The sequence below is a fragment of the Topomyia yanbarensis genome, chromosome 2 (genome assembly GCF_030247195.1).
Source record: "Topomyia yanbarensis strain Yona2022 chromosome 2, ASM3024719v1, whole genome shotgun sequence".
Lineage (NCBI taxonomy): Eukaryota > Metazoa > Arthropoda > Insecta > Diptera > Culicidae > Topomyia > Topomyia yanbarensis.
Genome location: NC_080671.1, coordinates 431,663,147 through 431,685,472, shown reverse-complemented (window position 1 = coordinate 431,685,472; position 22,326 = coordinate 431,663,147). Strand labels below are relative to the sequence as shown.

General features: G+C 38.9%; 2 long non-coding RNA genes across 3 annotated transcripts; one reads left to right on the top strand and one right to left on the bottom strand.

The window, feature by feature from the left end:
* Nucleotides 1–4,549: 4,549 nt before the first annotated feature.
* On the bottom strand, nucleotides 4,550–16,423 carry LOC131685463 (uncharacterized). 2 transcript variants are annotated; one of them, XR_009304808.1, is made up of 5 exons: nucleotides 16,146–16,423; nucleotides 16,038–16,087; nucleotides 5,505–5,587; nucleotides 5,057–5,237; nucleotides 4,550–5,001 (listed from the first exon to the last, which is right to left on the bottom strand). It is a non-coding gene; the product is annotated as an uncharacterized LOC131685463 (long non-coding RNA). The 2 variants fall into 2 exon arrangements; XR_009304807.1 differs by having other exon boundaries at nucleotides 16,038–16,423.
* A 4,707-nt stretch (nucleotides 16,424–21,130) lies between these two features.
* On the top strand, nucleotides 21,131–22,087 carry LOC131685467 (uncharacterized). The gene is made up of 4 exons (XR_009304812.1): nucleotides 21,131–21,213; nucleotides 21,283–21,426; nucleotides 21,487–21,655; nucleotides 22,002–22,087. It is a non-coding gene; the product is annotated as an uncharacterized LOC131685467 (long non-coding RNA).
* The last annotated feature ends 239 nt before the right edge of the window (nucleotides 22,088–22,326 follow it).

The following is a 22,326-nucleotide window of genomic DNA, read 5'->3' as shown; positions in this document are numbered from 1 at the left end:
CTTTAAAGCTTCCCCCTCCCCCAATTTTTTTCATTGCTTGTTATAAAATAGGCCATTTAGATCCATTTCCGAAACAAATTAACCCTCTTTTCGAAAAAGCCGCGATTCGGAACAATTACCTTTAAGTGGTTTCATCTTTAATTACAATTGTCAAATGTGCCAAAAAATCTTTAAACGACTACAAACACATGCTCGGAAACTTGTACTTTGAAAGTAATGTAAAAGGTGAGTATGATATATTTTACTTAAGGCAAATACAAATTAAATACGCCAAGGTTCCATACAAAAGGTCATCATTTTTTGGTTCACCAAGGAGGCAAATTAAACTACCCAATTCGTCTGATTCGCATTGCCAAGTTAAACTTTACAAAAATACATTTATTCACTGGCATCGCTATCTGATCAAAGCATGCTTTGCTTTGTCAGTTTGCTTTTTTTACGTGAAGGAAAAATTTTTCGTCTGCTCAACAAATGTTCCTTGATATTATACATATACAGTCGTGATTCGCTGGTTGGGCCACACCTCTGTCCAACTAACGAATTTGATTCGCTAGTTGGACCGACTGACAGATGTCAAAAAGTAGTGTAATTGCATCTATTCACATCTCTAATAATTGCCAGATTGATTGTCAAAGTAAATTTGACATAAGATTTTGACATTCAGATGCTTTTTAGTTGGACAATGGTCCAACTAGCGGAGGTCCAACTAAAAAGCGGTCCAGTTAAAAAATGTCCAACCAGCGAATCACCACTGTATGCAGTCCGACTAGCTAGCTTTGGGTTTTCCTTCTCACTTTCTCTGCGGTTACACAGAAAACTTGCATTACCTAGCAGTAGGTAATTTTAAATCTGTGCATCCCACTTCCTCCAACGAAAACGAAAGAGAGGGAGTCCAAATTTACCCAAAAATAATGAGATATTCCCCAAAGCCGACTAAACTTCATCCCATTAATTTTGAGTAAAAAAATCATTCCCTCTCCCTCGTTTTCCGGCAGTGAAATAAGGACAGCAAATTAAAATTACCTACTGGTAGGTAATGGATTTTAAGTGTGTAGGATAGTAATAAAATCTTAGAAAGTGGTACAAAAGTACCCAGTGAGCAAATTTTCTGGCAGAGACCGCTCTGCTAGATTTCTGTAAGTCTTGGTTTGACAGCCCTGTCAGATTTCTGCGCGCATCCTGTCGGGTTAGTTGAGCTAGGGCGAACTCGGTTTCGCTCGAGTTTTCTGGCAAATTTTTACAGGAACCGAGCAAAACCCTGGCATAACTCGGACATAAACTGTGCAAAGATCCTGGCAATTCCTACCTGGTAAAATTTTGCACGAATCGAGCAAAACATCTGACAAAGATGTGGCAGGAAGCGTGCAGAGATCTTGGTCGTACATTTCTGGCTCGATTCTAGATAAAAGTGAGCAGCATCGGTTGGTGTAACCGCTTCTGTCAGAAACGGTTGTTGCATTTGGGCGAATTTGTTGCCAGAATTCTCGCACAAAATGCTCGCTCTGCCAGCATCAATTTCGCTTTGCTAAACTTTTGCTAACTTTCTGCTTGCCACGCTGACCGGGATACTTTGTGAGCCCTGGCAGGAAGCGTGCAGAGATCTTGGCCGTACATTTATGACTGGATTCTGGATAAAAGTGAGCAGTATCGGTTGGCTTAACCGCTTCTGTCAGAAACGATTGTTGCATTTGAGCGAATTCGTTGCCAGAATTCTCGCACAAATCGCGCAAACGATCGCAGAAACTCTGCCAGCATCAGTTTCGCTTTGCTCAACTTTTGCTAACTCTCTGCTTGCCACGCTGACCGGGTTGCGCGGCAACAATTTCGACGAGTTGTGCTTCGAGCCAATTGGCGATTTGCGGCAAAGCCAAAATTAGTCATGCGACACCTATGATTCAGCTCATGAACTGGCAAAGTGATACAGTTTGCTTTTTTCACCCGTGAGTCATAGCTTACAACAAAATCTTCATTATCTTCTCGGAAAAAGCTTACCACTGCCAAAATATGAATGAAACGAGTAAGAAATTTAGTTTTATTTGCAATTATTCTGAAATTACAGCCATTTGCAACTATTTCACTCATACATTTCTTCGAAATGTAATCGGGGTATTATTGTGGTTATGAAAAATCGTGCCATAAATAAAGTTCCAACTCGAAACCGAGACCCAATCAGTACCAATGTCAAACTTCTTCATATTTTGAACTACGTAGGAGATTCAGTGAAGACTATCGGAGAGAAGGATCGGCTGTGCATGATACAAAACTGACACTTTCCTATTAGCCGGATATATTCTTTCCTCGCCTGATCTGGAGAGTTTCATGAATTTACACCATCTCATGAAGGTTTAGCTTAACTTAGGACGAACGGGAAATGCTGTTGCGGCGGCTACGGTGCTCAACAAATTACATTTCGAAACAGCGCGCATATAGCTCTGCGAATAATATTAGAAACCACTATGTTTTACACTCTTTTCGCAAGATGTTTACTCGTCATCTTATAAAATGATGCTTTTCCTTCATTTTCATAAACAATTATCAACAAATTGATCGGTAATTTGGTGTTTAAAAGTCATTTTTTACCAATGTTTACAGAAAATATATGCACTATGACAGAACAGAATCAAATCAGTAACACTTTCCTTCCAGCGCTATCTGCGAGCGGTTTCAACGTAGAATCGCCAATACCCAGTGAGCAAATTTTCTGGCAGAGACCGCTCTGCAACATTTCTGTAAGTCTTCACGCTTACCGGCCGTTACCTAATTTTGGGTAGAATCCTACCCAAAATGGACTAAAGTGCATCTCCTCACTTTTGGGTAACAGGCTTTGAACTTAAATTTTGGGTAGTGTGAGGACTACCCAAAGTTTGGGTTACAGATAACCCAAGCGTTGGGTACAGAGCGGGTAACCCAAAGTTTAAGTAACGATGAAATAATCCAAAATTTGAGTAACGAGCGGATAACCAAACATTTGAGTAACGCGCGGATAACCCAACATTTGAGTACTGAGCGGATAACCCAAAATTTGAGTACTGAGCGGATAACCGAAAATTTGAGTACTGAGCGGATAACCCAAAATTTGAGTAAAGAGCGGATAACCCAAAGTTTGAGTACTGAGCGCATAACCCAAAATTTATAACGAGCGGATAACCCAAAATTTCTGTAACGTTCGGATAACCCAAAATATAGGCTTCCAATATATATTATATGGATGCTTGGCATTCGCACTAAGAACAACCATCAATATGGGTATCATTTGAAAAGTAGCCATTCGTAGAAGCTGTAAATTGATGATTGGCGCCATTTTGAAATTCAAGATGGCGGCTTTCGGTTACCACAAAACACTTGAAACTACCATAAATATGGGTGTCATTTGAAAGGTATTGATTAGTTGAAGGCGAAAATTGATGATTGGTGCCATTTTGAAATCCAAAATGGCGGCTTCCGGTTATCACAAAACACTTGAAACTACCATAAATATTGGTGTCATTTGAAAGGTATTGATTAGTTGAAGGCAAACATTGATGATTGGTGCCATTATGAAATCCAAAATGGCGGCTTCCGGTTACCACAAAACACTGAAAACCACCATCAATATGGGGGTCATTTGAAAGGTAGTAATTGTTAGAAGACGAAAATTGATGATGGCTTCCGGTTACCATAAAACACTGAAAATCACCATCAATATGGGTGTCGTTTGAAAGGTAGTAATTAGTAGAAGGCGAAAATTGATGATTGGCGCCATTTTGAAATCCAAGATGGCGGCTTCCCGTTACCACAAAACACTTAAAACCACCATAAATATGGGTGTCATTTGAAAGTTAGTAATTAGTAGAAGGCAAAAATTGATGATTGGTGCCATTTTGAAATCCAACATGGCGGTTTCCGGTTACCACAAAACACTAAAAATCACCGTCAATATGGGTGTCATTTGAAAGGTAGTAATTAGTAGAAGATGAAAATCGATGATTGGTGCCATTTTGAAATCCAAGATGGCGCCTTCCGGTTACCACAACACTGAAAACCACCATCAATATGAGGGTCATTTGAAAAGTAGTAATTAGTAGAAGATAAAAATCGATGATTGGTGCCATTTTGAAATCCAAGATGGCGGCTTCCAGTTACCACAAAATACTGAAAACCACCATCAATATGAGGGTCATTTGAAAGGTAGTAATTGTTAGAAGGCGAAAATTGATGATTGCCACCATTTTGAAATACAAGATGGCGGCTTCCTGTTACCATAAAACTCTGAAAACCGTCATCAATATGGGTGTCGTTTGAAAGTTAGTAATTAGTAGGAGGCAAAGATTGATGATTGGTGCCATTTTGAAATCCAAGATGGCGGTTTCCGGTTACCACAAAACACTAAAAATCACCATCAATATGGGTGTCATTTGAAAGGTAGTAATTAGTAGAAGATAAAAATCGATGATTGGTGCCATTTTGAAATCCAAGATGGCGCCTTCCGGTTACCACAAAACACTGAAAACCACCATCAATATGAGGGTCATTTGAAAGGTAGTAATTAGTAGAAAGTGAAAATTGATGATTGGCGCCATTTTGAAATCCAAGATGGTGGCTGGTAACAAAACACTTAAAACCACCATCAATATGGGTGGTTACCCCTCAGGTTTAAGAACAATTATTCACTAGTGGTCTATCCCCCATACGCTTGCTCATATGTCAGTGGCACCATAATTGCAAATGTGGCCACAGTTCCAACTACAAATATATTTGAAATGAATTAATCATCAACAAAAAACAAATAAAAATGAATGCACAATTAAAATACTTGTCTCTTAGACAGCCAGAATTCTATATTATATTCCAGCCGGTATGACTGAAGTCAAATGGAATTGTAGTGGCTCGGAGCTCGGGTAAGCTACAGTCTTGTTCAAATGTTCCGTATTGCTCGATGTATCTGAAGTCAATAACCGAGATGACGTTGTTTCACCGGTGTTGACTATTGGAAGCCTCAGTTTGACATGACTGAATAGTTTCCTTAAAAAATGTTATTATATATACGTTATACCACAACCGATCATCTTAACCATACCTGAAGTCACCACGCAGATGCGAGGTCATCTAGAGGCAACCAAGGCCCATAGCAACAGGTGGAATATCGAAACAAGCCACGCGGCTCGCTACCAACGAGTTGCCGATCCTCGAGGCAGCACGTCGAAGCCACGTGAACGGAATCGAACGACAGCAAGGAGTGCAGAGGCAGCAGAAATAATCTATAAAGGTGGTAGAAATTAAATTAGTCTTATGGCGCTTTCGTTTGTTCTTGGTGCTACACAGGTGTAGTGCAAAAAAAGAGATAGACTGATTACACTCAGGTTTGAATGAGTGTAGCACCGACTACACTGGTGTAGTGCAGAGTCAAAAACGAAAACGCCATTAGTTTATCTTCCAGTATATCCACAAGTAATAGTGAATAAATGTCGTTTCCACGCCCTTGATAACAACTTATATTACATGCAAAACTGTTCTTATTTACTTACCAAATATTTTGAGGAGAAAAATTTCTTCAATTATTTATTTGTTTTCCGTTCGTTGGCAACAAAAAGTGCAACTCGATCATCATCTGCAAAACGAAACGCGTCAATTTTTAATTTTTAGTTTGTGTAATTTTGCAACATTTTGTGTTTGAAACAAGACGACCTAAAATGCACGGAATAAATTCTTCGATGTCGCACGCCATATTCTTTAGATTCGGAGTCACAGAACCGAATCAATTTTGCAACCCTGGGGGTATTGATGACAATGCTTTAAATATACGATTCGATTAATAGAATTAAATTACAGGACTAGATTTAAAATAATAAATATCCTTACATATCCAACTGCTACGGAAAACGATGCGAGGCTACCAAAATTTGTTTATATTTCTTTAACCGTATCCAGGCCTGCGTTGACGATTTTCGTTTTCTCAGTTTTCTCAAACCACTCAAAAGAAATATCAAACTGGGACGTCATCAAGCGGTAAGTGCGGTCAAATCTGAAGGGACATGAGCCACTCATTATAAAAGTGTTAAATGTATCACTATTTGCTATAACTTGTTCGTACGATTTACGTTTTGCCTTTCTCAATAGAAAAACTGCTCTGAAAACCGTCTTTTCAACGGAGACCCGGAGGCTCGAGTGACATATACCATTCGATTCAGTCCGTCAATTCTCTGTGTGTATGTGACCACAATCTCACTCACTTTTCTCAGAGATGGCTGAACCGATTTTCATAAACTTAGTCTCAAATGAAACGTGTATCCTGTAGGCTGCTATTGAATTTATAATGGATCTGACTTCCGGTTCCGGAGTTACAGAGTGAAGAGTACGATCACGCAGAAAATGTTGATTTTAAAAAATTCTGTAATGAATGTATAAAGGTGAAAACTTTTTCAAACTGGTGCCACATCTACTTAGATTTGTAGTACTAGGTCACTAACAGCCATTCAAAGTCTCTTTGGTCACATTGGCCACCATCGTCGGTTCCGGAAGCCCCGGCGGAAGTATCCAAATTAAGAGTTACAGTCTCATTGGTTTTTCGGAGATTCGACCAAACTTGGTCTCAAATGAAAGGTGTTTTATCCCCTTAAATGGCTATTAAATTTCATCTCGATCCGATTTCCGATTCCAGAGTTATGGGTTGTGGGGTGCGGTCACTAAGCAAAATCTGTTTCAAATCGAATATTCTAGGGGAATTGTATTGACCATTAGAAGGTAGAAATTGAGCAGCTTCTAGTGCTGCGAGGGAAGCTCCTATCTTTATGAAAAAAGAATTCGTGTTTCTTAACATCACTGTTTTCAAGAAAAAATAGTTTTGAAACCCTACATGCACAAGAAAAACTTTGGGAATGAAAGGGTTAAAAGCAATAGATAGATGATTTGAAAAAAGGAAGAGCGTCAGTACGATGATTTCCATTTCACCGAATGCTAGTTTACGAAATGGATGATTCTAGAAACATAGTTATTTTAATGGTACTATCGAAGTACTTAGAAATATAGGGAAGATCCGATATTATCAGCCACCGATATTGTCTGTGCCTGATTCAGTCTACCCCCGATTTTTTAAGTGCATTGACCCCATTCTGTCACCTCTTGCATGAAAATTTGTTTGATGGGCTCTATCAAACAAACCAAGTCAATCGTCTTAGATTTCAAAATGGCGCCAATCGTCGATTTTTGGCTTCTACTAATCAATACCTTTCAAATCACAACCATATTGATAATGGTTTTTGATGTTTTGTGGTAACCGAACGCCGCCATCTTGGATTTCAAATGGCTCCAATCGTCAATTTTCGCCTTCTACTAATTACTACCTTTCCAATGACACCCATATTGATGGTGGTTTACGGTGTTTTGTGATAACCGAAAGCGGCCATCTTGGTTTTCCAAATGGAACCAATCATCAATTTTCGCCTTCTTCTAATAACTACCTACCATTTTGGGTGTGATTTTCAGTGTTTTGTGGCAACCGGAAGCCGCCATCTTGGATTTCGGAATGGCACCAATCATTAATTTTAATGTAGAATACATTTAAGGTTTCAATATAGGGGTCCCGTTTCAAAATATCGGCCGCGGCGCCGCGTCAGATTTTGAACGTTAATAACTTTTATCATACTTAACAGAATGATTTGATTTTTAGGGCAATTTGTTGCAAATATGTTCCTCTATGCTGTATTAAAATTTGAAGTATGTATAACATGTACTAATAACAAAAAAAATGTGTTTTGAAAAATCTTTCGAAAACGACTCGGAAAAGTGAAAATTTTCAGCCCATCCCGCACAGAGCCGTCGTTATGGTAGACCAACCGAACAATAAAATAATGAAAAATTTATATATAGGTCCACTATATGTTTGTTCGTATGGTTATTCGCATTGGGTTGCTTGACGAGAGCACTTGGTGGGGGAAAGACGGCATATTCCTTTGGTTAGGCCATTAGAAGCCGGACGGAAAGGAAAGGCTCATGCACGGCACGAGAACGAGGGAGAAAGCGATAGTAGTGCATATTAGCGCGATTATATAAATATCTGTCGGTCGGTTTTTCTCATCATTCGTATTCGTTCAAGCACTAGCAAGCAGCCAGTCCACCGAAGAAAAGCAGTCGGCGATGACGACGGCGGAAAAAGTGCCCCAGCTACTGGTGACTCATCGGAACTGTCGCCCTGCAAGAATTTCGCCCCAACTAAAGGGCAACAGAGTAGGCTATCGTTCCAGCGTCTGGGTCGTGAGATTGTGCAGGACTGCAAAGTCGAGCTACGCTTACAAAGCTCAGTCGTAATGATGCCCCGAGAAGCCAACGATGCCTACTTGGTCGGTTTGTTCGAGAATGCAAAATAGTGCTTTCTAGCTCACCGTGTCCGCGGGGAGTGCGTCTGAATTATGCTCCCGCAATAAAACAATAAACGGTTCTTTACAGGACCAATTAATTGTGTTCTAATAAGAGTTAAACTGAAATTTACATTTTATGGTGTATAACAAATAATTTTCAGAAAGCAATATAAGAAATACGATGTGTGGAAAGAAAGAAAGAGAATTTAAATTATCTTCTCTCGCTCGTTTTCGTGCACTGCTTTTCCATTCCTTTCTGTTGCTACTACCATCATAACTAAAACGAATGTGCGTGTTCCCCCACCATCTCATGACCAGTGTTGCCACAATTGCATGTCGCTATTACAATTTGAATTATTTTATTGATCCTCTCTAGTATTGATAAAATATAGAACGTGCAAAGTACACTAGTCGCATGCTTTTATTCGAACTTTTTGGCAGCCTCCGTTGATTAACTGCATAAATCGATTTGTTTGTGCAGCTCCTTGCTAGTAGCAAACTAAATAGCCTTTATCAACGCTAACAAATAACACGAAAGAATTTAAATTTGTGAAAATCTTTTCCTTCCTTCTTTTCAAATCTGCAACATTCTTTGAAAATATTGTTTGAATGTTGTTATTGAAAAACTGAACATGCAAGTTTGCTAGCACTGGCCACTAGATTGAAGGCGATGGAAAGACAGAATATTCGTTTTGGTTATGCTAGTATTGGTAGCCGAATGGAAAGGAAAGGCGCAGGAATGGCACGAAAACGAGCGAGAGAGAAATAGTAGTGCTTTCTCGTATATGAATATTGGTCGTTCGGTTTTTCTCATCATTCGTATTCGTTCAAGCACTAGCAAGCAGCCAGTCCACCGAAGGAAAGCAGGTGGCAATAGCGACGGACGGAAAAAGTGCCCCAGCTACTGGTGACTCATCGGAACTGTCGCCCTGCAAGAATTTCGCCCCAACTAAAGGGCAACAGAGTAGGCTATCGTTCCAGCGTCTGGGTCGTGAGATTGTGCAGGACTGCAAAGTCAAGCTACGCTTACAAAGCTCAGTCGTAATGATGCCCCGAGAAGCCAACGATGCCTACTTGGTCGGTTTGTTCGAGAATGCAAAATAGTGCTTTCTAGCTCACCGTGTCCGCGGGGAGTGCGTCTGAATTATGCTCCCGCAATAAAACAATAAACGGTTCTTTACAGGACCAATTAATTGTGTTCTAATAAGAGTTCAACTGAAATTTACATTTTATGGTGTATAACAAATAATTTTCAGAAAGCAATATAAGAAATACGATGTGTGGAAAGAAAGAAAGAGAATTTAAATTATCTTCTCTCGCTCGTTTTCGTGCACTGCTTTTCCATTCCTTTCTGCTGCTACTACCATCATAACTAAAACGAATGTGCGTGTTCCCCCACCATCTCATGACCAGTGTTGCCACAATTGCATGTCGCTATTACAATTTGAATTATTTTATTGATCCTCTCTAGTATTGATAAAATATAGAACGTGCAAAGTACGCTAGTCGCATGCTTTTATTCGAACTTTTTGGCAGCCTCCGTTGATTAACTGCATAAATCGATTTGTTTGTGCAGCTCCTTGCTAGTAGCAAACTAAATAGCCTTTATCAGCGCTAACAAATAACACGAAAGAATTTAAATTTGTGAAAATCTTTTCCTTCCTTCTTTTCAAATCTGCAACATTCTTTGAAAATATTGTTTGAATGTTGTTATTGAAAAACTGAACATGAGAGTTTGCTAGCACTGGCCACTAGATTGAAGGCGATGGAAAGACAGAATATTCGTTTTGGTTATGCTAGTATTGGTAGCCGAACGGAAAGGAAAGGCGCAGGAATGGCACGAAAACGAGCGAGAGAGCGATAGTAGTGCTTTCTCGTATATGAATATTGGTCGTTCGGTTTTTCTCATCATTCGTATTCGTTCAAGCACTAGCAAGCAGCCAGTCCACCGAAGGAAAGCAGTTGGCAATAGCGACGGACGGAAAAAGTGCCCCAGCTACTGGTGACTCATCGGAACTGTCGCCCTGCAAGAATTTCGCCCCAACTAAAGGGCAACAGAGTAGGCTATCGTTCCAGCGTCTGGGTCGTGAGATTGTGCAGGACTGCAAAGTCAAGCTACGCTTACAAAGCTCAGTCGTAATGATGCCCCGAGAAGCCAACGATGCCTACTTGGTCGGTTTGTTCGAGAATGCAAAATAGTGCTTTCTAGCTCACCGTGTCCGCGGGGAGTGCGTCTGAATTATGCTCCCGCAATAAAACAATAAACGGTTCTTTACAGGACCAATTAATTGTGTTCTAATAAGAGTTAAACTGAAATTTACATTTTATGGTGTATAACAAATAATTTTCAGAAAGCAATATAAGAAATACGATGTGTGGAAAGAAAGAAAGAGAATTTAAATTATCTTCTCTCGCTCGTTTTCGTGCACTGCTTTTCCATTCCTTTCTGTTGCTACTACCATCATAACTAAAACGAATGTGCGTGTTCCCCCACCATCTCATGACCAGTGTTGCCACAATTGCATGTCGCTATTACAATTTGAATTATTTTATTGATCCTCTCTAGTATTGATAAAATATAGAACGTGCAAAGTACACTAGTCGCATGCTTTTATTCGAACTTTTTGGCAGCCTCCGTTGATTAACTGCATAAATCGATTTGTTTGTGCAGCTCCTTGCTAGTAGCAAACTAAATAGCCTTTATCAACGCTAACAAATAACACGAAAGAATTTAAATTTGTGAAAATCTTTTCCTTCCTTCTTTTCAAATCTGCAACATTCTTTGAAAATATTGTTTGAATGTTGTTATTGAAAAACTGAACATGCAAGTTTGCTAGCACTGGCCACTAGATTGAAGGCGATGGAAAGACAGAATATTCGTTTTGGTTATGCTAGTATTGGTAGCCGAACGGAAAGGAAAGGCACAGGAATGGCACGAAAACGAGCGGGAGAGCGATAGTAGTGCTTTCTCGTGTTTTCATATATGAATATTGGTCGGTCGGTTTTTCTCATCATTCGTATTCGTTCAAGCACTAGCAAGCAGCCAGTCCAGGTCCACCGGAGGAAAGCAGTTGGCGATGATGACGGTCCGCAAAAGTGCCCCAGCTACTGGTGGCCCATCGCAACCAACTACCGATCAGGAACTGTCGCCATGCTAGTATTTCGCCCCAACTAAAGGGCAACGGAGCAACTAATCCGCTGGCTAACATTCCAGCGTCTGGTTCGTAAGGTTGTGTATTACTTCAAAGTCGAGCTACGCTTACAAAACTCAGCCGTAATGAAGCCACTGATGCCTACTTGGTCGGTTTGTGGGAGTGGGCGTAAATTACAATAAAAGCAACGGTTCTTTTCAGGACCAATCAATTGTGTTCTAGTGAGAGTTAAACTGAAACTTTTATTTTAAGGTGTGTAGCAAATTTTCAACAAGCAACATAATACGTTGGGTGGAAAGAAGTAGCTTGCACACGCAACAAAAATTTAAATTATCCTCTCGCTCGCTTCGTGCACTGCTTTTCCATTCCTTTCTACTGTTATTATCAGTATTACCAAAACGAATGTGTTGCTGCATGTGTTTAAGAGAAACGTTGAAGTCGCATGCTTCTATTCAAGCTTTTTGGCAGCCCCCGCGAACTAACTGCATTAAATGATTTTTTGTGCAGCTCCGTGCTAGTAGCAAACAAAATGGCCCTACCAGTGTCTGATTCGTGAGATTGTGCAGGATTTCAAAGTCGAGCTAAGCTTATAAAGTTCAGCCGTAATGGTACCCGAAGAAGCCAGTCTTGTCGTTTTGTTCGAGGCTACAAAACAGTTCGCCAGGCACGTAACTATCATGCCAAAAATATCCAACGATCCAGCGCATCACCATCAACACCAACGCCGATACCAAAGGTTCTTTTCAGAACCACCATTATTACCATAGAGAATTATTTGAAAATTTCCCATTCAAACGTGATTCTGTTGAATATTATTAGATTTAAATTAACGTCTCGAATTGAAATCACGACGCTCCGGTTATGTGACAGACATTACCCACCCATCTTTTTTATTGTGACCACGACACCCCATTTCAATATTTCTGAATGAACAGAAGGTCGAGTTTGGAAAGTTTGTAACTTTCATTGTACTTAACCAAATTACACAATGTTCGCACTAATGATTCAGAAATATGATCAGGAATCTTCTGTTAGATTTGTAAGTATGTATAATTTACATGAATAAAGAAAAATTGATTTTCAGGAATCAATTATTATCTGTTCTTCCATTGGCCAGTACTACGCGACTTCCTCATGCTAACAATTAATTTCATCGTTAGCCATCTCCCTCACCAAGGCCAACAACGCCAACAAAACCGGTCCTTTTCAGGACCACCATCATTTTTGTAAAGAATAATTTGAAATATTCCTCGCCCAAATCAGCTTTTGTCCGAAAATCCTAATGAGTATCAACATATTTGAAGAACGTGTTCCTTATGTATTCTACATCTCTCCGGTTATGTCGCAGACATTACCCACCCATCTTTTTGCCTTCTACTAAACACTACATTTTAATTGACACCCATATTGATGATGGTTTTCAATATTTTGTAGTAACCGGAAGTCGCCATCATGGAACTCAAAATGGCGCCAATCGGGATCTTTAATTTGGAAAAATTATGTCAGTGTTTCATATGTACTGATAGCGGGTGTCCTCACGAGTACACTCATATCATTCTTAAACCTTAATTATTCTTTTCTGATTTTTAAATTTAAAAAAACCAAATTAAATTCAACCAACAAACTGACAGTTGTTCTACTAAATGACGTATCTGCAAATATTTCGTTCGCCTCATTGTCAACCGGGTCAGCACCCCACACGACATGATCTGGTACTTTTGCAATCCGCTAGCAGCCTGCCATCCCAAGTTTCATCTGCAAACTATGGTAGATCTGATAAGGCAACCTATAGAGCTGTGCAAGTCGCATGGGTTTGGATGTGTTATTGTCGTAAAAGGAAACAAACTAAAACATGTTTTTTCAATAGTTTTGGGCCTAAAATTGAAAAAGGACTGAGATATTAACTCACGGTACTAATATGCATCAGAAAATGCCTTAACCCGCACACCCCTAAAGATCCCTATTATCAATTTTTGCCATCTACTAATTACTACCTTGCAAATGACACCCATGCTGATGGTGGTTTTCAGTGTTTTGTGATAATCGGAATCCACCATCTTGGATTTTTAAATGGCTCCAATCATCATTTTTTGCCTTCTAATAAACACTACCTTTCAAATGGCACCTATATTAGCGGTGGTTTTAAGTGTTTGGTTGTAACCATAAGCCGCCTTCTTGAATTTCAAAAAACGCCTATCTTCAATTTACGTCATTCAGAAACTTCCCAACTGCCATTATCCAAAAGGAAATGTTACCCGAAAATTAAAAAAAAATCTGAAAGTAAACGCAACACTTTTTGGTACTAATCACCTACATTTTTTAGGTGAGCACACGCAGAAAAATAATTATTAAAGTCGAATAAAATGAGGGTTAAAGCAACAAATTAATCAAATTGTTCAGTGTTCAATAAAAAATGTTTGTTAATTTAAATAAAACAATTGTTGAAATAACTCTGAATAATTTATTGGGTCAAACATGAAAAAAAGTTGAATCAAAAAAATGTTTTATTGATCTCATCATAACAACAATCGAAACAAAAATACAAATTTGTTGTTTCAATAAGTCCGTTTGGTTGCTTTAAACAATACAAATATTTGTATCAATACATATCAAACATTGAAATGAAAAAAAAACTATTTTATCAATTCAAATTGTACATTTCGTTGTTTTAAATATAAGAAACGTTCAAAATAATGGTTTTGAAATGTTGAGTCAACACCAATTTTGTTGCAAAATGTAATTATATTTGTTGCAGGGCATATAATTTCAACCATCGCTCCTTCACCTGGTACATTCGCATCAACTTCAGTAGTAACAATCGGTATATTTTCCGTGACACTATCGAGTGTCTCCTGTTCATCTGCAGAATTCACTTATTCTGGGCCAATTTCAGTAGCATCTATAAGGACTATTTAAGCGTGAAAAAACATCGCCACTGTCGCTGTAGCCTGACGAATATCTCGTACTACTAGAACTGTGTCTTCTGCAGAGTTATTCTATAAAATGAAGTTGAAAGCAAGCAAGACTCTATGGATGCGATCGTCTCTGTTCTATTCTTTGACGCGTCGAAAAATCCAACAGCAGATTTTTCGTAGCATTCGTTGTACCTTCAAATGAATAAATTGTTCTCAACTCATTGCGCAAGACTAAATGATAAGTAACTTACCACTGAAGAATTTTGTTATGTTTAGAACCTTCGGCATAGCGACGGCCTACTCGCGTAAGACCATTACTTCCGCGGGATGCTTTTGCTCAGTTAGTTCCTCGGTCAAATGCTCGCTTGATATCGACTTCGAACGACTCAACGAATCCGGCAGTAATGCCAACTTGACCTTTGTTGCTATTGAATCCAACAAATCGCTGGAGAGTATATTTTCTTTGGGATTTTGTTTTCGATGTAACGCATCAAAAACAAATTACTTTCGATCGCTTCAGAATTCGATTGTTTGTCGCACGTGTAAACAATGTTCTTATTAGTTAGAACAAACTTTTATCTCTTTGTTTCAATCCAGCAAGGATTGTCGAACTAATACAGGAAGACTTTTGGAATCAATCAGACGCATGTTTATGCTTCAATCACTGATTTATTTGAAATAAACAATAATTTGGTTGATCTTCGAAAAACACAGATAACAAAACCTGTAAGATTAATATAATAGATATTTTGGTTGATCCAACCCAAAAATCCATTTTAGTTTAATAAATTCCTTGATTTAAAATGAAAATTTTATCTTGATTAAAAGTGAAGAAATAATTTGTGAAATTAAACATAGATAATTCTTTTTCGTGCATTTAGTCACTTTTTCCCATCTTACGGTGACCGTCGTCACTCAAAATGATTATTGGAATCGCTCTGCCAGGTGACTTCTGTCACCTTGGGTGACTATAGTCACCTAAGTGACTGCGGTGATCGCTTTTTCGCTCTCACCTCACCAAACTAGGCGAGGTGACGCATCATAACGGTGAGAATACATTATTCTGTTTTTTAAATTTTAAACTTTTGTTTCATTAAACCTTTAGTAACATTGGAACCTTTGTTATTTTCAATCATTTGCTATATTCGACCTTTTATCATTCAACATTTCGTCGCATCTTTTAGAATTACCCCGTTTACTAAATTCACACCGCTTGAGGTTTTTGCCTGCTTTTGATCAATAGACTCGAATTAGAATTGTTGCAGCCTGGAACATTTGGCATATAATTGCCAAACTGTATCGCTTTGTAGCTGCTATTGTTACTCATTACTTTAACCTGCGTGTGTCAAGGGCAACAAATGTCAATCTAATGGGCCCATCATATGTAAGAACGAGAAAATATTTAATCACCGCTAGCCGCTGCCATTACCCTCTAGTAGTTATATTCTATTTTAACTCTAGCGATATGCATTTCAGACATTTCCAAAAAATATGAATCATCAACGTCCCATCATGAGTTCAATGTGTCTTTCGAGGTCCGATCGGGTTTCGGAATGATGCGGTGGCCGCTATTTAAGTACTATGAGCAACTCAACATGAACCCACAAGCAAAAAATAAACAACGTTTCAGTACTCACCGACTCATGTTTTAGATCCAGCGCTAATTGCTTTATCCTAAGTTTCTAGGCTGAAATAAATTAATCATTAATTTTAATTGAAATTATTGCATTATGCATTATAATTACCATTCTTTTCCAGAGCCACTTCATGCAATTTGATTCACAACAATAACAATGGCTGTCAAAAACATTACCTACTACTTTGTTTGAAATGGACTACCCAAAATATAAGTACAAAGCGATGAACTTGAATTTGAGTAGACGTCATTATTCAATTCCTACCCAACACGAAGTTCACAGCGAGCAACTCAAATTATGGGTAATCGCCATGTTCAAATTTCTACCTAATTTTGGGTTGCCCATGTATAAACTTTCCAGTGAGCAAATTTAACCCAAAAAATAGGTAACTTTGATTTTCAGAAAATGAAAGTTACTTATTTTTTGGGTTAAATTTGCTCACTGGGAAGTTTATACATGGGCAACCCAAAATTAGGTAGAAATTTGAACATGGCGATTACCCATAATTTGAGTTAGTCGCTGTGAACTTCGTGCTGGGTAAGAATTGAATAATGACGTCTACTCAAATTCAAGTTCATCGCTTTGTACTTATATTTTGGGTAGCCCATTTCAAACAAAGTAGTAGGTAATGTTTTTGACAGCCATTGTTATTGTTGTGAATAAAATTGCATGAAGTGGCTCTGGAAAAGAATGGTAATTATAATGCATAATGCAATAATTTCAATTAAAATTAATGATTAATTCATTTCAGCCTAGAAACTTAGGATAAAGCAATTAGCGCTGGATCTAAAACATGAGTCGGTGAGTACTGAAACGTTGTTTATTTTTTGATTGTGGGTTCATGTTGAGTTGCTCATATCATTTAAATAGCGGCCACCGCATCATTCCGAAACCTGATCGGACCTCGAAAGACACATTGAACTCATGATGGGACGTTGATGATTCATATTTTTTGAAAATGTCTGAAATGCATATCGCTAGAATTAAAATAGAATATAACTACTAGAGGGCAATGGCAGCGGCTAGCGGTGATTAATTATTTTTTCGCTCTTCCATATGATGGGCCCATTAGATTGACATTTGTTGCCCCTGACACACGCAGGTTAAAGTAATGAGTAACAATAGCAGCTACAAAGTGATACAGTTTGGCAATTATATACCAAATGTTCCAGGCTGCAACAATTCTAATTCGAGTCTATTGATCAAAAGCAGGCAAAAACCTCAAGCGGTGTCAATTTAGTAAACGGGGTAATTCTAAAAGATGCGACGAAATGTTGAATGATAAAAGGTCGAATATAGCAAATGATTGAAAATAAGAAAGGTTCCAATGTTACTAAAGGTTTAATGAAAAACCTGTTTTAATCCACCTAGCGGTGCAATTGTGCCTTTCTCATTTCTCTAAACTATGGCACGGAGGCTTTTTATGTTCAACATAATTGTGGAAATGTCCATTACATTCTTAGTACACTTTGCACTTATACACAATGGCATGCCAGCCACGAACTTGATGAGCTACGTGTCGACGGTGAAACACTTGAAACAAAAAAATATACTCCATTAGCCTAATCAGCATTAGATCAATGTTATCTGCTTGCTAACTCATCTTGTCATGCGGGGATGGATATGTGAGGAGGGCGAAAGTCCCATGAACGAATGACTCCCCAGCTTAAATTGGTATGCTTTGTAATATAGTGGTGGTTTAAAGATGATGGGGTTGAAAGGGAGGGGTATGAGGTGGTGGTCTGAGGGGTGATTTAAGGAGATTTTTAAAGGAGGGGAGTGAACAGTAGAGGGGGAGTGTAACCCCTCTCCGTAAACCATCAACTACGCCCCTGTTAAAATCCAGAAACCTTAAGCGAGTCGAAAAAAAAATTAGGATTGGGTTGACGTTTTTCAGAGTGATTGCATAACCTTTCTATATGAGAAAGGCAAAAATGTGCAAAATCCAAAAAAGTGAATCTTCGTCAAATTTTTTTCGTGTTTGCATCAAATCTCGACGTTTTATGCACCTTGAATACATTTAGCATCAAAAATAAAAATTCTATTTTTAATTTTTCCTATAGTTTTTATGAGAAATTTCTGTGTGGCCGCACTCTGAAACCCGTAATTCCGGAACCAGAATTCCGATCGATACAAAATTCAATAGCAGCCGATGGGAAGGTTGCACCTTTCATTTGAGACTAAGTTTGGGCAAATCGGTCCAGCCATCTCTGAGAAAAATGAGTGACATTATTTGACACATACGCACATACATACACACACACATACACACACATACACACACATACATACACACATACACACACACATACAGACTTTTTCCGATCTCGACGAACTGAGTCGAATGGGATATGACACTCGGCCCTCCGGGCCGGGATTAGGTTGACGTTTTTCAGAGTGATTGCATAACCTTTCTATATGAGAAAGGCAAAAAGGTTAAAATTCAAAAAAAGAATAATGTATTCTCACCGTTATGACGCGTCACCTCACCTAGTTTGGTGAGGTGAGAGCGAAAAAGCGATCACCGCAGTCACTTAGGTGACTATAGTCACCCAAGGTGACAGAAGTCACGTGGCAGAGCGATTCCAATAATTATTTTGAGTGACGACGGTCACCGTAAGATGGAAAAAAGTGACCAAATTCTCACCTAAAAAACGTAGGTGATTAGAACCAAAAAGTGTTGCGTTTACTTTCAGATTTTTTTTGAATTTTCGGGTAACATTTCCTTTTGGATAATGGCAGTTGGGAAGTTTCTGAATGACGTAAATTGATGATAGGCGTTTTTTTGAAATTCAAGATGGCGGCTTCTGGTTACAACAAACACTTAAAACCACCGTTAATATAGGTGTCATTTGAAAGGTAGTGTTTAGTAGAAGGCAAAAAATGATGGTTGGAGACATTTAAAAATCTAAGATGGTGGATTCCGATTATCACAAAACACTGAAAACCACCATCAGCATGGGTGTCATTTGAAAGGTAGTAATTAGTAGATGGCAAAAATTGATAATTGGCGCCATTTTGAGTTCAATGATGGCGGCTTCCGGTTACTACAAAACATTAAAAACCATCATCAATATGGGTGTCAATTAATATGTAGTGTTTAGTAGAAGGCAAAAATTAATGATTGGCTCCATTCCGAAATCCAAGATGGCGGCCTCCGGTTGCCACAAAACACTGAAAATCACCACCAATATGGGTGTCATTCGAAAGGTAGTTATTAGAAAAAGGCGAAAATTGATGATTGGTTCCATTTGGAAAACCAAGATGGCCGCTTTCGGTTATCACAAAACACCGTAAATCACCATTAATATGGATTTCATTGGAAAGGTAGTAATTAGTAGAAGGCGAAAATTGACGATTGGAGCCATTTGAAATCCAAGATGGCGGCTTCCGGTTACCACAAAACATCAAAAACCATTATCAATATGGTTGTCATTTGAAAGGTATTGATTAGTAGAAGCCAAAAATCGACGATTGGCGCCATTTTGAAATCTAAGACGATTGACTTGGTTTGTTTGATAGAGCCAATCAAACGAATTTTCATGCGAGAGGTGACAGAATGGGGTCAATACACTGACAAAATTGGGGGTAGACTGAATCAGGCACAGGTTTGGCAGCCCTGTCAGATTTCTGCGCGTATCCTGTCGGGTTAGTTCAGCTAGGACGAACTCAGTTTCCCAGGCATAACTCGGATATAAACTGTGTAAAGATCCTGGCAATTCCTACCTGGTAGAATTTAGCACGAATCGAGCAAAACATCTGACAAAGATGTGGCAGGAACCGTACAGAGATCTTGGTCGTACATTTCTGGCTCGATTCTGGATAAAAGTGAGCAGCATCGGTTGGTTTAACCGCTTCTGTCAGAAACGGTTGTTGCATTTGAGCGAATTCGTTGCCAGAATTCTCGCACAAATCGCGCAAAATGCTCGCAGAAACTCTGTCAGCATCAATTTCGCTTTGTTCAACTTTTGCTAACTTTCTGCTTGCCACGCTGACCGGGCGGTGGCTAATAATATCGGGTCTTCCCTATATTTCTAAGTACTTCGATAACTATGTTTCTAGAATCATCCATTTCGTAAACTAGCATACGGTGAAATGGAAATCGTCGTACTGACGCTCTTCCTTTTTTCAAATCATCTATCTATTGCTTTTAACCCTTTCATGTCCAAAGTTTTTCTAGTGCATGCAGGGTTTCAAAACTATTTTTCCTTGAAAACAGTGAGGTTAAGAAACACGAAATCATTTTTCATAAAGATAGGAGCTTCCCTCGCAGCGCTAGAAGCTGCTCAATTTCTACCTTCTAATGGTCAATTCCCCTAGAATATTCGATTTGAAACAGATTTTGCTTAGTGACCGCACCCCACAACCCATAACTCTGGAATCGGAAATCAGATCGAGATGAAATTTAATAGCCATTTACGGGGATAAAACACCTTTCATTTTAGACCAAGTTTGGTCGAATCTCCGGGAAACAAATGAGACTGTAATTCTGAATTTGGATACTTCCGCCGGGGCTTCCGGAACCGACGATGGTGGCCAATGTGACCAAAGAGACTTTTAATGGCTGTTAGTGACCTAGTACTACAAATCTAAGTAGATGTGGCACCATTTTGAAAAGGTTTTCACCTTTATACATTCATTACAGAATTTTGAAAATCGACATTGTCTGGCTAATCGTACTCTTCACTCTGCAATTCCGGAACCAGAAGTCGGATCCATTATAAATTCAATAGCAGCCTATAGGAATGTTGTACCTTTCATTTGAGACTAAGTTTATGAAAATCGGTTCACCCATCTCTGAGAAAAGCGAGTGAGATTGCGGTCACATACACACACAGAATTGACGGATTGTATCGAATGGTATATGTCACTCGGGCCTCCGGGTCTCCTTTTAAAAGACGGTTTTCAGAGCAGTTTTCTATTGAGAAAGGCAAAACGTAAATCGTATGAATAAGTTGTAGCAAATAGTGGCACATTTTACACTTCTATAATTAGTGGCTCATGTCCCTTCAGATTTGACCGCACTTACCGCTTGATGACGTCCCAGTTTGATATTTCTTTTGAGTGTTTTGAGAAAACTGAGAAAACGAAAATCGTCAACGCAGGCCTGGATACGGTTAAAGAAATATAAACAAATTTTGGTATCCTCGCATCGTTGTCCGGAGCAGTTGGATATGTAAGGATATTTATTATTTTTAATCTAGTTCTGTAATTTAATTCTATTAATCGAATCGTATATTTAAAGCATTGTCATCAATAACCCCAGGGTTGAAAAATTGATTCGGTTCTGTGACTTCGAATCTAAAGACTATGGCGTGCGGCATCGAAGAATTTATTCCGTGCATTTTAGGTCGTCTTGTTTCAAACACCTATTAAATCTATCTAAAGGGTAAATGTTGCAAAATTACACAAACTAAACATTAAAAATCTGACACGTTTCGTTTTGTAGATGATGATCGAGTTGCACTTTTTGTTGCCAACGAACGGAAAACAGCGACCAGCTGCTGCATTTGCTCCACCACCCGTTTTTTCTAAGAGATCAGAGATGTGTATTTTCGCTCTGCAGTTTGTTGCTTTTAGCTAAATAGTTGAAGAAATTTTTCTCCTCAAAATATTTGGTAAGTAAATAAGAACAGTTTTGCATGTAATATAAGTTGCTATCGTGGGCGTGGAAACGACATTTATTCACTCCCACTGAGACGTCCAAAAAATTGTTTCAAAATCGTTCAACACGGGTCCAACGATGGACGTTCGTTGAACGGTTATTTGGACGATGTCAAAATTGGTCCAACGAATGTCCTTCATTGGACGATTTTGAAACCAACCGTTCTTAGAGGGCTATTACTTATGGATACACTGGAAGATAAACTAATGGCGTTTTCGTTTTTGACTCAGCACTACACCAGTGTAGTCGAAAAAACGAAAGCGCCATAAGACTAATTTAATTTCTACCACTTTTTATAGATTATTTCTGCTGCCTCTGCACTCCTTGCTGTCGTTCGATTCCGTTCACGTAGCTTCGACGTGCTGCCTCGTGGATCATCAACTCGGTAGCGAGCCGCGTGGCTTGTTTCGATATTCCACCTATTACTATGGGCCTTGGTTGCGTTTAGATGACCTCGCATCTGCGTGGTGACTTCAGGTATGGTTAAGATGATCGGTCGTGGTATAACGTATATATAATAACATTTTTTGCAGGAAACTAATCAGTCATGTCAAACTGAGGCTTCCAATAGTCAACACCGGTGAAACAACGTCATCTCGGTTATTGACTCCAGATACATCGAGC